This window comes from Acomys minous (genome assembly GCF_964271855.1).
Source record: "Acomys minous genome assembly, chromosome: 1".
Taxonomy (NCBI): Eukaryota; Metazoa; Chordata; class Mammalia; order Rodentia; family Muridae; genus Acomys; species Acomys minous.
The window spans coordinates 31,327,138-31,343,210 of NC_140483.1; the positions used below are offsets into that span (position 1 = coordinate 31,327,138).

The window sequence follows — 16,073 nt, forward strand, 5'->3', positions numbered from 1 at the left end:
ATATGGTCTCATCCGCTGGGATGAAGAAGGTTGCCCAGGAAAGGTAGGCTGTGCTTTTAATACTTTAGAATGCCACAAAAGGAAGGGGGTGACAGCAAAGGGGATTAATTGGGAAAAAGAAGAGCGGTCCCTGGGGCAGGCCATGGCAGGTTAAGGTGAAGACTAGGTGGAGTGGGAAATAACTGTGTGAGAGCTGCAGAGGCATGAAAGTCTAGAGCGAAGAATGAAATGGCTGAGTTGAATGTGAACTTGGGGATATTCTAAGGGACACATGCCTAGGAGGTGACTGAGAGTGAGGAGAGGCCCTGTGGCACATATTGTCAGAGGGAGGGGAAGAAAGGAGGGACACACAGAGCAATGACAGTGAGGTGGATTCAGGAGAGAAATCACCCTTTCTCTTGCTTCTTGCATAACAGGAGGCAGGCGGGGATTCCAGAACTGGGAGGCAGGGCTGAGAAGACAGCTGGTCCCATCTGTTCTTGGGAGACAGCCACATGTGGAGGTCCTTGGTTTCTTCTAGACTCGGTCTTAGTCTGGATGGTTTCATTTCAGGGTAATGTCAACTGCTGAGGATGTAGGACTCAACTCTCTGTGTGTCTGCACTGCTCTGGCTCTGGAGTCAAAGTTACTGATAGTCAATTTTATACTCAAGCAGCTAGTACTGGCCCTTATTATACAAGGTCTCAACTCCTGACATCGTAAACAGAGGAATTCCAACTGCCCCCCCCCCCAATATTATCAGCTAGCCTCAACTCCCTTTAACTGTGCTCTCCTCAAGGATTTGCTTGGAGGATTACACTCAGTTTGTTTCTAGGTGCCCTGTGGAGTGAATGGAGACAGGAAATTGAAAACAAGAGAATAGGAGCTACTGAAAGATCACATGCTGACATGAAGGAGTGAGCAAGGAACCAATGAGCACTAGAAAAAAGGTCAGGAATGCATCACTTCTGAGTCACTAAGCTGAGAAGCTAAAGCGAGAGGGTTAACAGGTCATGTGCACAGAAAATAAAGACTGGTCAGACCCAGGCTAGGTCAGGAAATGAAGTCCAGTTGTTAGGGATAAAATAAAAGAAAATCTGGTAGCTGGGCTTCTGGCTGCTCTGGTAACTACAGTTTTGTTTTGTTTTGTTTTGTTGCAGAAGCTATGTCATTCACAAAAACAAAAACAATGACAGCAACAAAGAACAGAGGCAAACAACCAAACCACCCAAAACAGGCTGTTTTGAATAATTAACGCTAGGCGACCTCCAACTAATGAGGTGAGCCTGAGTAACCTTAGCCTGTAGAATGCTCTCTTCTTTTGTACAAAGTAAACAGCTAGGTCAAATGGTCTCTGACACATAACAGTTGTCTGGCTCTAAAGCATTTGTTGTTTTCTAATCCAAAGCCCAGCTAGTCTCTCCTAATGCTACAGATCCTGTTTAGAGCCCCAGATCGTACTAGATAGGTCTTCTATTTAGATCAGGCTCGCCCAGTGCGCTTGTTTTCTTTCAAACATTCTAACAGTCTCTGAATAATATGTATCTTTCTGGAAATCACAAGTGACCTAATTTCTCTAGTATGAAATGTGACCACATTGTTTCTATTTTGTTTGTTTGTTACCAGGCAATCAAGATGAAGACTCCTAGGATGCTGTGTCAGACACAGCCTTTGTGCCTTTAGGGCATCGGCAGAGGGAAGAGGGTAAAAGCTACTTTGGGGAGCAGAGGAGGCTGGAAGGAAGGTGAACACTAAAGATACAGAAACAAGATGGCAACGGTGGAAAGGTAAAAAAGGAGGCCTTGGTGGTGCAGAGGAGGACCAGAGAGCCTTTTCTGTCTGGGAAGAGCTGATGACAATAGTACCATGCAGCTGATGATGTCCAGGCTTGGCAACAGCAGACCACATGGCACCTGACCCTTTCCAAACGGTAAGCTTTGCCAATGTGTGTTTCTATGATCTGGACATTGCATACCCAGCAGCTATGCACCATAAGCATTTCTTGGCAGGAAGTGCCTTCATGTAAGACCCAGCAGACCTCAGGAGGCGTGCTCCACACACCTGAGGGTTAGGCGTCTTCATCTAGAAGCTGAGCTGGGAAGACTTAGTTAAGGCACTGAAGGGTACATTCTTTGTTTTCCCCTCGAAGTGAGAGTTGACTTGGACTGAGCAAACTACTTTTTTCTTATTTCCTTATTACCAGACATTTAATTTCTATCACAAGATTCCTCTGCACTGGATGACTCACTCTCCTGAATGGACAGAGAGAGCAAAGCGAGTATAAACCTCAGCATTATTGAAACTATGATGTCCCTCAGGGGCCGTCTTATAGTGGTGATTTCTCATTTCTCTGCAGCACACACACACACACACACACACACACACTGTGTGCAAGAGGGAGAGAGAGAGGAGGCGAGGGAGAGAGAGAGAGGAAAGGAAGAAGAAGAGGACAGAGAGAGAGAGAGAGGAGATGGGGGGGGCGCTGACATACATATAGAAGGTTATTACAGATGTGTTATATTTTCCCCTTTGCATCTTCCACTTCCTTCTAGTGAGATGGAAAAAGATGGATCAGGGAAAAGTCAACTCTCCATTCTTGAGGGACATGTCCACATACCAGCTTTCAACATGCAACAGAAAACGCTTCCCTGTTACATATATGCACTTCAGTAAAGTGTGATCTTCTCAGAGAGCCCTCCTGCTGGGAAATTCTCAGGCTGTGATTGGTTTGTCAGTGTGTTTTGCAGAAGGGACTGATAAGTGACTTGATCTGTGAGTAGAGAAATCAGAGATGTGAGACCAGCGCAGCCTCTGGGAGATAGAAATCCTGCACTAGACAGAGCATAGCTTAGAGGTTTTAAACTTTACTTCAAGTCAGGGTTATCAATATTGTGTACAAATCATTGTAATTTTGTGATTTTTTCTATTGATTTATTACCACATCTAATAACTCATTAAGATCCAGTGATTCATCTATCATTAGCAATGGCCAGGAAAAAAAAAAGGTTTTTCATCTGTGAATAATTCTTAAAAATGGAATATTTGGAGGAAATCCCCCTCAGGAACAGTCATAGGGGAGGGGAATAAGGGGAAAATGGGAGGGAGGGAAGAATGGGAGGATACAAGGGATGGGATAATCACTGAGATGTAACAAGAATAAATTAATAAAAGAATACTCAAGTGAAAAAAATATTTGAGGAATAGTTCATAGTCAGTGCTGGCTCCTTGACAGCCACTACAAAGGCCAAGGGTGCCGACAGGACAGAAATAATTAATATCAGCTACATTTGATTCAGTTGCAGGCTCACATGTTTGTACAAGGTTCATGTTGAGTAAGAATTTTCTTTTATTTAAGAATTGATGCAGGTACCTCAAAGATTGATATATAGGGACTACCATTAAAGATTCAGAAGTGAAGTCTGGCATGGTGGCGCACGCCTTTAATCCCAGCACTCAGGAGGCAGAGGCAGGTGAATCGCTGTGAGTTCGAGGCCAGCCTGGTCTACAAAGTGAGTCCAGAACAGCCAAGACTATACAGAGAGACCCTGTCTTGAAAAAAAAAATTCAGAAGTGACTGTTTATCATATTTATTTTAACCTAGTAAAGATTATGATTCCTAAAGCTAAAAAACCATTTCTGTTATTTTTCTTCCTCTCTTATCCTTTTCATGTGTCAGTATCTTAAAAGGTCCAGTGACAACTTGAACTTAATCTGCATAAATCTCCCTTGATCTAACAAGCCTAGTGAAAAGGGAACAAAATTATGTTGGGTTTCCAAACTCCAAAGGAAGTCTTTGAGGAGTTCAGTTCCTGAGTGGAGGCCTCCATGTTATTTTTCAGGCATGGCCATAGGCAATTCGTGTGACTTTACCTGGAAGGCCTCCTGGGGAAAGCTGCTCCCCACCCCCCACCTGACTTGGGCGTACCTCATACATTATAGTTTCTGAAGGGGGTTCCTGCCAAGGCCTCAGCCCCTCCCTTCGCATGACACATTCACATCCTTATCTGGGAACTTTATTGTTCCATAAATTAAAGCTCGGGTTGTGGTTTAGGGTGAGATCTTATCTCTATGCATAACCTCTTTACAGGGTCTGGGAAGGGAGGCTTAAAGGTAGGGTTCTTCTCTGACGTGGAACCCAGGATGTGTTTCTTCCCAGCTCTGTCTTCTCTTACGCTTTTAGGCTCCTTTTTCATCAGTAGAGAAATGAAGCCCACGCTTATGAGGACCCATCTGTCCCTCAGAGGCGTGTCCCTCCACGAACATAAAAAGAACAGGGAAGTTATCACTTTCTGTTCAGCCTCCTCCTTGTATGTCCCAGTAGGAGTTTGGACTTGATTGGCAGAGACCACTGTGACACCTGCTGGGGTCCTTTTGACAGCTGACCTCCGTCTGGCTCTCGCTCGGTTGTTTGGTTGAGTGATCTTGGGTGAATCCTGTAACTTTTCTGAGCTTCCGCTTAACTGAAAATTGGGACTATAATGCTGTTACAGGGTCTACTTAAATCCAACATAACTCAAACACCGGGTCAATGCAGATGACAAAAATGTGTTGTAATCAAGCCACTACTGATTGATCAGGGCCACAGAGCAGACTCGGGAGCGGAACTGCAACCCGGAGCCAAAATATCACAGAGTATTTAAACTTGTACAACACAAACATCTGTGCCAAGCCACTGTTACATTTTCCACCAATCAGGATAGGAGTTGGTTCTTGGGCTGAGCGAGGAACATGAACCTCCCAGCAAGATGGAGAAGTAAGTTTTGAGATGGCTGGGCTCAGACAACTGTCTCCTTACAGCAGAAACTGCTCAGCTATTGGGAAGTGCCCACCTCTCCTAGTGCCTGGGATTTTGAACTCAGTTTCTCTCTGTGACTAAGTGGAGTCTGAAAACAAAATGGCAGCACTTAGAACAACTTTCTTTTGCTTTTTCCCAGCAGCACTTGTCCCATGAAGCTATTGTGAAGAAAACACACAATGCTGGTGAAAACTTTCCCACCCAGCAGACTGTAACTCTGTTCCTCTTGCAATTCAGCTATTAATCAGATAGTGAAGCTGAAACACTTGGCCACTTTTCTTGTGCTGTCTAAGTAAAAGTCAGGAATGTTTTATGGCAAAGTACTTTAACTCAGGGGGTGGTGGCCTACGCCTGTAATCCCAGCACTTGGGAGGCAGAGGCAGCTGGATCTCTGTGAGTTCAAGGCCAGCCTGGTCTACAAAGCAAGTCTAGGACAGCCAAGGCTGCAGAGAGAAAACCTGTCTTGAAAAACAAAATAAAACAAAACAAACAGAAAAAGAAAGAAAGAAAGAAAAAAAGAAGGAAAGAAAGAAAGAAAGAAAAAATATATGTCACTTGAGGCTGTTAATGACTTATAAATGCCTGAGTATTTTCTTTTTTTTTTTTTTTTTTTTTTTTTTTTTTTTTATTAATTTATTCTTGTTACATCTCAATGGTTATCCCTTCCCTTGTATCCTCCCGTTCTTCCCTCCCTCCCATTTTCCCCTTACTCCCCACCCCTATGACTGTTCCTGAGGGGGATTACCTCCCCCTCTATATGTTCATAGGGTATCAAGTCTCTTCTTGGTAACCTGCTGTCCTTCCTCTGAGTGCCATCAGGTCTCCCCGTCCAGGGGACATGGTCAAAGGTGAGGCACCAGAGTATGTGAGAAAGTAATATCCCACTCTCCACTCTACTGTGGAGAGTGTTCCGTCCATTGGCTAGATCTGGGTAGGGGTTTAAGGTTTACCGCCTGTATTGTCCTTGGCTGGTGCCTTAGTTTGAGCGGGACCCCTATGCCCAAATCTGCCTATCATAATGTTCTACTTGTAGGCTTCTAGGACCCTCTGGGTCCTTCTCCTTTGCCTTTCCCCCATGATTCTCTCATCTAGAATCCCACTAGAATGTCCTCTCCTCTGTCGCCTGAGTATTTTCTTTGCTACCATTTTCTGATTAACTATGAAAGGGAAATGTTGTCTTTTGACCTCAGTGTTTCTCAACCATCCTAACCCTGTGACCCTTTAACCCTTTAACCCACAACCTCCTGTTGTGGTGACCCCTAGCCATAAAATTATTTCATTTCTACTTTATAACTGCAACTTTGCTACTGTTACAAATTATAATGTAACTATCTGATATGTAGGATATCCGATATGTGACCCCAAAGAGGTCACAACCTAGAAGTTGAGACCACTGGTCTACCTGGTAGAATTTTTCTTTTCTGTTGACATTTATTGCTGGTTACCTTTTCCTGTGAAAGCTGACATTTATTTTTTATTGTGGGCACACTGGTGTCCTAGTGTTCCTGCAATGTTTCAGTGACATTGGCCTTATTCTTCATTACTTTGATGAGCTTGATCATCAAAGCAAGCAGGAGCTATCAGAAATGTGTTTACAAGAGAATAAGCCTTAAACCATGTTCCACAAAGGCTCGCAGAGGCTCTGGGGGGAGTTTGGTTCCAGTTGCTCACACCCAGTCACATATTTGTTGATCCATCCCTTCTTGACCTTTCTTGTTTTGTTCTCCAAATTTTCTCATACGTCTAAGGCAGCTTCACAAACATATTGCCTTCACTTGAGAACTTGACTTGGTGTCTGATTTTGAGTAACTTTAAAAATACATATAACCTTTACAATTTCTTTTTTAACTTTTAAATTTGTTTTAAAAACTATAACATTTTATGGACTGAGCAGGTTGTATTTATGTGTTTAGGGACACACACATATATAATATATGTGTAACAACAATTAAAGAAAAAAATCATTAAAATATCCCGGAGGGATAGAAATCAAGACAACAATGTAACAATACCACTTGAAAGCAAAATCAATGCACTTTTTTTGGTGACAGGAAAAAAATCATAAATAACCCAAAAGTCAAATGAATCCTAAGTGGTTAAATAACACAACCTTGGCCCCATTCCGATTGGTCTAATCAAGTAGAAGATAATGAGTAAAACACTTACTGAAATGCAAGGCAAGAAAAAATAACATTTTCATATTATAGGATGGAAATGGTAAACTAGGCCTTATTGTGAACTGTAGCCATGCGTTTGACTGAAAGCTGAGCAGTGTGTCTCATGCCTGTGATTCTGGGATTTGGGAAGCTGTGACAGGAAGGTGGCCGTGAGCTTGAGGCCAGCCTTGGATGTAGAGTGAGAACATATCCATATTTTTAAAAGAATATGACTAATGAAAGAAAAAAAACAATATTGATTTAAACCTAGGGAGAGTCAGTGCAGTAAACTAACACAATTAGAGTTTAGTGTTTGTGTTTTGGAGACTGTAAGTGAAAATTCACACTCAGGGCATCACTGTCTTCCGGTTGACTGAGGAATGGCTGCCAGTGAGGAATGTATTGCCTTAGAAACAATCTGGGCTTTATTTTTGATAATTGAAAGATGGCTTAAGTTGGGTGCAGTGGGGCATGCCTGCAATCCCAGCACTCAGGGAGTCAAGATAGACAGATCTCTGTGACTCTGAAGCCAGCACTTTGTAGAACTGGTCTACAAAGAGAGTCCAGGACAACCAAGGCCACACAGAGAAACCCTGTCTTGAACTCCCCCCCCCCCACCACCACCAAAAGAAAGAAAGATGAATTAGCTTTTGAGTGTTGTTTATTAATTTTGATAACATTGGTTTCTGAGACTCCTGTTGCAATCCATTCTGATTTAATAGTGGGTGTGAAAAGGCCTGGGTGTGCAGAACTCTGTACCAGCGTAATAGTTTGTTCTGTTTAGCGGTGGTGGACGTGACCTACCTTCAGCTATACCAGGTTCCAAGACTGTGAGCTGCATCTCCAAGGAAGCGTGCTGTTCACCCAGTGCTAACCAACCGAGATTTCCTCCCCAGTTGTGACTACACCTTAATTTATACTTACACTTATTATTCTTGTGCAAATAAATGTCTCAGTTGATGAACTTGACCTCCAAGTCCCTTTTTCTACAGCCATCTCCAAACACAAATGCTGTTTTGTGTCCGAGTGGCTGAACGAACCAAAAGCTTGTGAGGACCAACTCAGGCTCTCCAGGGAGGGCATATTGCTCTTGTCACAGTCTGTTTTTAAGTCGATTTTTCCTAGGCGATCCTTGATGGCAGATTCATATAATATGATCAGAATTATGAAATCATTAATTATACAGCAGAGTAGAAGGAGTTCCTTCTTTAAAGAGGTAACAGTCTAGGGGGAAGTTGGGGGTTAAAATGCTGTAAGAGATTAACACTGTATGAGTTTGTACTGCTTTAGATACCTGTTGACATCACAAATACTGCCCCCTTTTCATTTCTTCCTTTTATTCTATGCCACAGCAAGGAAAGCCCCATCTCTAAACTTCACAGAAAGGCCTATGGACTAGTCCTGTAGAGTATCTGAGATTAATGACCCTACCCTGTGTTTCAGTGGTATGTTTCTAGACCACACATGAAAGTCATTTCTACATCTAGGCAAGTGTGTGGTTTCCTAGCCCAAGGCTGCCTTGGTGGAGAGAGAGAGAGAGAGAGAGAGAGAGAGAGAGAGAGAGAGAGAGAGAGAGAGAGCATGACCCAAGGAAGGTACCCACTGAGGGATGCATTGTGTAGGGGTGATAGACGGAGAAAGCATAGGAAAGCAGGAAGGCCATCTTGTTCATCCGGAAGTCCTCGCACTGGCCCCTGGCTCTCTCAAGTATGGCTCTTGTTGAGTGAATGGCTTTTTTTCTGGATGAACATGTGAGTTCTGAGGAAGGACAGTGAGTCACGGCGGTGTAAAAGAGGAGCCTTGGGGCACCCTGTGTGGAACAGATGCTGTTTGTTCGGCATTTCATAGTCATAGGAGGCTCAGGAGGATGACAGCTAAGAGACCCCTGTGGACTGAGTGACGAGGAAAGATTTTACAATATCTTTTCATGGGGTGGCAAGGGAATTTTCCAGGGTCATGTGGAAGATAGGCAATGATGACTAGAATGGGGAGATTTGCTAATTATCAGTTTTCAAGTGGTGCATCTTGAGTGGTGACATAGGGACAGTCTGATTTCAGAATATGATATTCCTTAGTCAATTTAGTGCAAGGGCTATTTTTTAAAGAAAGAACCTGGTAGTTTTTCCATATTTCTTTATGCTCAGAAGGGATCCTAGGTTATATTCTACTAGGTAAATTTCTCTGCACTGAGGGAGTGTACAGTGGTGATTATGCCTGAGATCCAGATGATCAAGGAAGGATGGTTTAAAACCTGGTTTTTACCACTGACCGCAGTGTGACTTGGGGTGTTTCCTTGTCATTATGGTAGAAATGTTAGAGGCATCTGTCTTAAAGTATCAGAAAGATTAAATTAGTGAAAAGATGAAGAGAGCAGCAGTCTGTGCATTCAGACGGAGAGCTTAGCAATGTGAACACCGGACCTTGCTGTTAAGTTGGACATGAACTCTATCTAGCTGTGTTTGTTGCTTGGTGTGTGATCTGGGACAAGCTATTTAACTGTTGTATTTTAAATTGTCATCATAATGGCATTTACTTCATAATTTGTTCTGAGAAAAAGTGTATAATCTTTATGCAGTATCCAGCATGGAATACGTTCTCCTTTTCTCTCCTTACATCTTACATAACTGATCCTGTCTCCCTTTTTTTTTTAAAAAAAAAATGTGTTCAAAAGAAGTATAAGCGACCAGTAAATGCATGAAAAAATTTCAGCGTTTTTAGATATCAAAGAAATGCAAGTGACAACTACATTGAGTTTCCATCTTATCCCTCTCAGAATGGCCATCATCAGAGCAAATGCTGGTGAGGATGTGGAGTGAGGAATCCTTGTACACTGTTGCTAGGAACTGGTGCAGCCACACTGAGATCTGTATGGAAGTTCTTCTTCTTCTTCTTTTTTTTTTTTTTAAAGTAGAATTACTGTATTATCTACATATACCAATCTTGATTATTATTACTCAAAGTAATCGATCAAAGGCTGCAAAGCAGCGAGTTGCCTGCACACCCATGTTTATCATGGAACTACTCACAACCAAGTCACAGTGTCCTCCAGTGTATGAGGAGGTAAAGAAATGTGGCATTTATAAAGAGAAGCTGAAACCCTTTTATTTTTCAAAACCGTGATCACAAGCTAGTTTATTTATATGCTTGGGGCCATACCCTCCTTGGCTTCCCTCAGCTTCTTGTTAGTCTCAAACCAGAGAAAATGTGCTGCAAAACCCAGGAGCTTGGAAGGGAGAAGGGCAAAGCACACGTAAATATGCACCCTTGTCTCTCTCTGTGTGTGTATGTGTGTGTGTGTGTGTGTGTGTGTGTTGTACATGTGCGTCTATGTCTGTGTGTCTTTCTGTGTGTCTGTGGTGTATACAGAGACCGAGGGTTGACATCAGGCATCTTACTCTTTGAGACAGAGACTCTGACTGCACCTGGAGCTTCCTGACTGACACTGACCGGATTGGCCGGCCAGTGAGCTCCAGTGATCTGTCTCTGCATCTTTACAGCTGGGATTACAAGTGCACATGACCAATCGTGCACGGCTTTTCTTTTTGTGTGAGTGTTTTTGGGTATGGAAACAAGTCCTCGTGCTCACCTGGCTCACACTTTACTGACTCTGAACCTCCGCAGTGCTTGTGTGATACTCTGTCTTGTTCTGGATACCAGCTGACTATTTTAGCCATTGGGTGCAGGACAAAATGAAAATGAAGGCTACCCAGTTTAGGACGGCGAGAGGGGAGCACAGTGTCATTCCGCGCCCACAGCCTCTGTGAGTGGCACAGACTACATGCTTATGAAGATGGTCCCACTGCCCGGACAGCAGAAGGTTACAAGATTGCTTCTGTTGCTGGTTTTGGAATCAGCTTGGTTATTCTGTGTGTGTTAAAGCCAAGATGGACAGGAGGTGAGTCATGTTCATTTACTGCTGGCCATAAGCAACACTGTTCCTGGAAGCCTGGAGCCTGGAGCCTGGAGCCTGGAGCCTGGAGCCTGGAGCCTGGAGCCTGGAGCCTGGAGCTTGGAAATATGATGTGTAAGAAGCAGCTCCATACCCACTCCTGGGGGGCATTATAAAGGAGCTGGCTTGGAACTATTCAAATAGAGTCAAACTGTTGGGTTCTTAGGAAACTTTCATAATTGTAGGACAGAAGGTCACTCACTAGAAAAGCTTACAGTAGGAGTCATGTGTGTCCATGTCTGAGTCTGTCTGGTAGGTTGATGCTGCATATTCCTAGGCCAGTCTCTTAATGCTTAATAATGACTGTCAGAATCTACTCATGCTGCTTATGGGCATTAGCGAGAGCTGACAGGGACGGGAAAGATGCTGTTGTTTCTATCTGTTGTGTATCCTTCGGGGGAAATAGAGATTAGCTTTGTTCCCATCACATGGCCTGAGCTGCCCACACAGTCTTGCTCAGAGGCTCAGTCTGGAATGTGGGAGCATGAAACCTGGGGAGGGGTGCATTGGCAGAGGTGTGAGGAGAGGCTAGGGAGGGAAGCTGCTGCCTTCTAGCAGCTAGAGTCAAAGAAAGGAGAAAGGTAGGTAGGGTAAGGTGTAGAAAAAAGATTGCGAGATCCTAAGGAAGGGGGTGGCCAGGGAGCCAAGAAGACAGATCCTGGGAAGAAGGAAGTGGGTGCTGACAGATCTAGGGGGCTGGATTCTGGTTCAGGGCACTCGGAGAAAAGGTAATCTGAGGCCCTATGCAAATCCTTCTCCATCGCAGGTGAAGTTCCCAGGCCTCTGCTTCTTGTTGCTCCTTAATGCTGGCCCTCCTTGGGCCACCTCCCCTTCATGGCTCACGAGTCTTCTGTGTCAAGCAAGTGGCGCTGCATGGTACTCAGAGCTCCATCATCAGGAGGTTACAAACTCCGGGGGGAGTCAGAAGGCGTGAGATGAAGGACAAGGAAAGCAGCCCAAAGTGTAAGGGGGAAGGGACTAAAGCCTGGGGCTCCGGAAGGGCACAGAGAGAGCGAGGGGGACTCATGACGGGAGGCACACGTGGTCACTTATTTTCTCTAATACGTTTTTAAATCTGTAGCTCAATAATAGTTTTAACGAGCTACTTATATACCATGATACTTATACCTTTTACAATGTATAGTTTAGGAAGTTTTAGTATATTGACCAAGTGTTACCTTTGTCACGACCTTGTTATTATACAATCTTTTCCGACCCCATCAGGAACTGCCCCCTGCTCCCCACCCCCATAGACAGTCACTTCTCTCACCGCATTTAGAGACCACACGCCGGCTCTTCACCCCGATGGCTTTGCCTGTTCTGGTCATTTTTGTATAAGTGCTTTCGTGAATGGCTCCTTTTACTTAGCAGGGTTTTCAAGGGTTTCTAAGTGTGCACCAGGACCTCACTCCCTGAAAGTCACTTTTACTTACTGTACAAGTTCTGAACAAGTTAAGTCACCAACCTCGGGCCTTTCCTACAAATCTGCTAGACAAGCCAAGTGGTGATGAGTCTTTACAGATGGAGATTTGGGGGATGCTCCAAAGTTATTCCCCTCCTTTCCGTGGATGCTAGGCTGCTGATCTCACAGCATCCCTGGGTTCAAAACTGTAGAAATTTGAGGATATTGTGGGGATTAAAAGAGGAGCATGAGACCAGGACAAATCCAAACGCCACAAAGCTAGGTGTCCTTACTCGTAGAAGCTACAAAACCCTAAAGTCACCTAAAGACTTCAGTTAAGGTCGATTTCGTTGATTTTTTTTTCCTTTATTTTTTTTTTTAGAGGCAAAAATGTGGTAGTTCCAATACTATTGTACTGGGATGTTCTTTTTCTTAAATATTTCAAAGCTTATTTCCTCCTGATTATAAAAGAAAACTTAGAAAGAGCTTAAATGTTCACACCAGTGAAATAAAATCTGCTATGTAGGAGTTTATCACCACTTGGAATACCATGCATTTGGCGTTTTAGTTTTTTGCTTTTCCATAGCATTTTCTGATGTCTTTCTGACTATAGTAGCCATGTAGTGTGAGGACTATAAGCAAGCTAGTGGAGGAGTAGCGTGCTCAATGTCTAGTAAGAAGGTTGATTCAGGGCAAAAAAATATGTTCAAGTTAGAAAATGTAGAATAATGTAAAAATAAAAGTTAAGGCAACTTACAATTTCATGCTCTAGAAAAAAATACTTGTGGCACAACACCAGGGCATTTTCTGTTTTACTATCCTAAGAGTTCTTCTGTATATTACATAGCCTATTTTCAGTCACATATATAAGTATATGTGTATATATGTTTACATATATATTTTGTTTTTGAAATAGGGTTTCTCTGTGTAGCCTTGGCTGTCCTGGACTTGCTTTGTAGACTAGGCTGTCCTTGAACTGACAGCAATCCACCTGCCTATCCCTTCCGAGTGCTAGGATTAAAGGCATGCACCACCACACCCAGTGTGCTTTTATATATATTTTGTATGTATGTATGTATGAATATCTTTATGCTTATATTTGGAAGTGTAATATTGAATTATATATATATATAATATAATTTTATAAATTTTATTTTTTACAAAAGATATAATTTAACAAGGCACAGCCTCCTGATCAAGGGCAGCTATGCTACTTCCAACATAATACTAAAAATAATATTGCCTCAAATATCCCTGTAAAGACTTTGCATCTCTGATTGGTTAATTGAGATCATTGCTGAAAGTCTTTTAAGTTTTAAAGTTTATAATAAGTACATGCAACTACATATAAGGATAATTAACAAGTTGAAAACAGAAGTAGCTAAACACATTTTCTCTATTTTCATTATAGGAAGAAAATTTGTAGAGCTACAAGCTAGATACAATAAAGTACACAAATCACAAGATTGGTGAATTTCCAAAAACTGAGTACAGTGATGTGGGCATCATGCCCTTCAAGGTCAGGACAATGTAGAAGAAAGTGATGATGGAGCAGTGCTGTGCTATGCTTTGGACCCCAAGTGGAGCTCAAACTCATAACACCCCATCTCGGCCTCATGGGCCAGGCCTACAGTCAGATACCACCATGCCTATCCTACTAGCTGAGGTAAGCCGTGTGTTCTCTATGAGTAACTGTTAGATGCCTAATTTTGGAGCTGTTTCCATGAAGAAAGGAAAATTAGGTTACTGAAGTCAGATTCTCCTGAGATTTTCAGTTCTCTCATTCTCTGTTCTGGGGATATGATCTAAAGTGCAATATTTAAATTTTTGGGAGCTCAATCTATCTGGTGCTATCTCAGAAAAATGGGAATAGGGCTTCCTCAAGACCCAGCTATTCCACTCCTTGGAATATACCCAGAAGATGCTCCAGCACACAGCAAGAAAATTTGCTCAACCATGTTCATAGCAGCCTTATTCATAATAGCCAGAACATGGAAATAGCCTAAGTGTCCCTCAATAGAAGAATGGATAAAGAAACTGTGGTACATATACACTATGGAATACTACTCAGCTATTAAAAACAAGGAATTCCCGAAATTTGTGGATAAATGGATTGAGCTAGAAATGATCATAATGAGTGAGTTAAGCCAGAAGCAGAAAGACTCAAATGGTATATACTCACTTAGATCTGCATATTAGCCCAATGGGCATGTCCCACGAAAGCCTTCACTTACCAGGAAACTGAGACAGAGGGGAGGACATCCTAATGGGACTCTAGATGAGAGAATCATGGGAGAAAGGCAAAGTAGAAGGACCCAGAGGGTCCTAGAAGCCTACAAGTAGAACATTATGATAGGCAGATTTGGGCCCAGGGGTCCCGCTCAAACTAAGGCACCAGCCAAGGACAATACAGGCGGTAAACCTTAAGCCCCTACCCAGATCTAGCCAATGGACAGAACACTCTCCACAGTAGAGTGGAGAGTGGGATATGACTTTCTCACATACTCTGGTGCCTCACCTTTGACCATGTCCTCTGGACGGGGAGACCTGGTGGCAATCAGAGGAAGGACAGCAGGTTACCAAGAAGAGACTTGATACCCTATGATCATATAGAGGAGGAGGTAATCCCCCTCAGGAACAGTCATAGGGGAGGGGAATAAGGGGAAATTGGGAGGGAGGGAAGAATGGGAGGATACAAGGGATGGGATAACCATTGAGATGTAACAAGAATAAATTAATAAAGGAGGGAAAAAAAAGAAAAACAAAAAACAAAAAACAAAAAATAAATAAATAAATTTTTGGGATCTCAAGTTCCTCATTCCTAAAATTAAAAAACAGCAGTATGTACTTCCCAGGATGATGGCCAGTGTGAAATGAGTTGAGCAGATAGAAGGATGCCCACAGCACAGTGGGCATACCTAACACATTTCAGTTCCTGGTTTTCTTCCTACATGATACAGACTCTTTCCTCACGATTTAGTCAAAGGTACGAGAACAAGCTTCAGTAAGTAGAGACACACATGCTTAAGTACAGAGTGAAAAGAAGAAAAACACAGCTTAGCTTTCATGTGCTGTGCCTTCACTTCTTATGAACAAGCATTCATGTGACCATCATACGTTGCAATATGTGGTATATCAAAACTAATACTAGATGCCAAGGTCCATGAAGCTGAGCTCAAATCTATATATTAGCTCACTGTTCTCAAGACACAAATATTATTTTCTATTTGATTTGGAATAACCATAGAAATTATCTTGTTCTGTATTGTATTCCTCTGTTTCTGTGACTATAGCATGATACTTGGAGAAGGGTGCTTGTCAATGAAAGGGTCTATTTAGCACATGGGTTTGGAGGTTGAAAGTTCAATATTAGGCAGAGCATCGGTTTGGGCTTTGACAAGGGTCCCCTTGGCAGTGGAGTGGAAGGGAGCAGCTGCATGTGGAAGAGTGTAAGTGCACAGAGTAGCCTTGCTCACTCTCTTGAATCTTTATAAAACTACATTTATCCCTTCTGAAGGGCACACTCAGTGATCTAACTGCTGTCAGTAGGCTATCAGACTGACAATCAAGTCTCTACCCCATGAACCCTGACTCAGACAGTATCCAGGTCAAAGCATGATTTGTTTTCCAAAGTACTGTGTCTTTCCTGGATAGCTTCCTCCAGGGTCAGCACAGAAGAGTCAGTGTTCTGCTAACTTTCAGCACCCTTTATTGAGCAACTATTAGACAGAAGTAATAGTCTTGAGACCATTATCGATCTCGGTTTTCTATTCTTCTCCTTAGTTTTTAAGG

General features: G+C 42.8%; 1 long non-coding RNA gene across 3 annotated transcripts in view; it reads left to right on the forward strand.

Annotated features, from left to right (window-relative positions):
• Positions 1-804: 804 nt before the first annotated feature.
• LOC311602761 overlaps positions 805-16,073 on the forward strand; it is a 179,851-nt gene continuing 164,582 nt past the window's right edge. For all 3 annotated transcript variants that reach the window (XR_014780836.1, XR_014780837.1, XR_014780838.1), the window contains exons 1-4: positions 805-929; positions 1,140-1,259; positions 1,606-1,909; positions 13,693-13,947. This is a non-coding gene — a long non-coding RNA (uncharacterized lncRNA). The remainder of the gene's footprint in view (positions 930-1,139; positions 1,260-1,605; positions 1,910-13,692; positions 13,948-16,073) is intronic.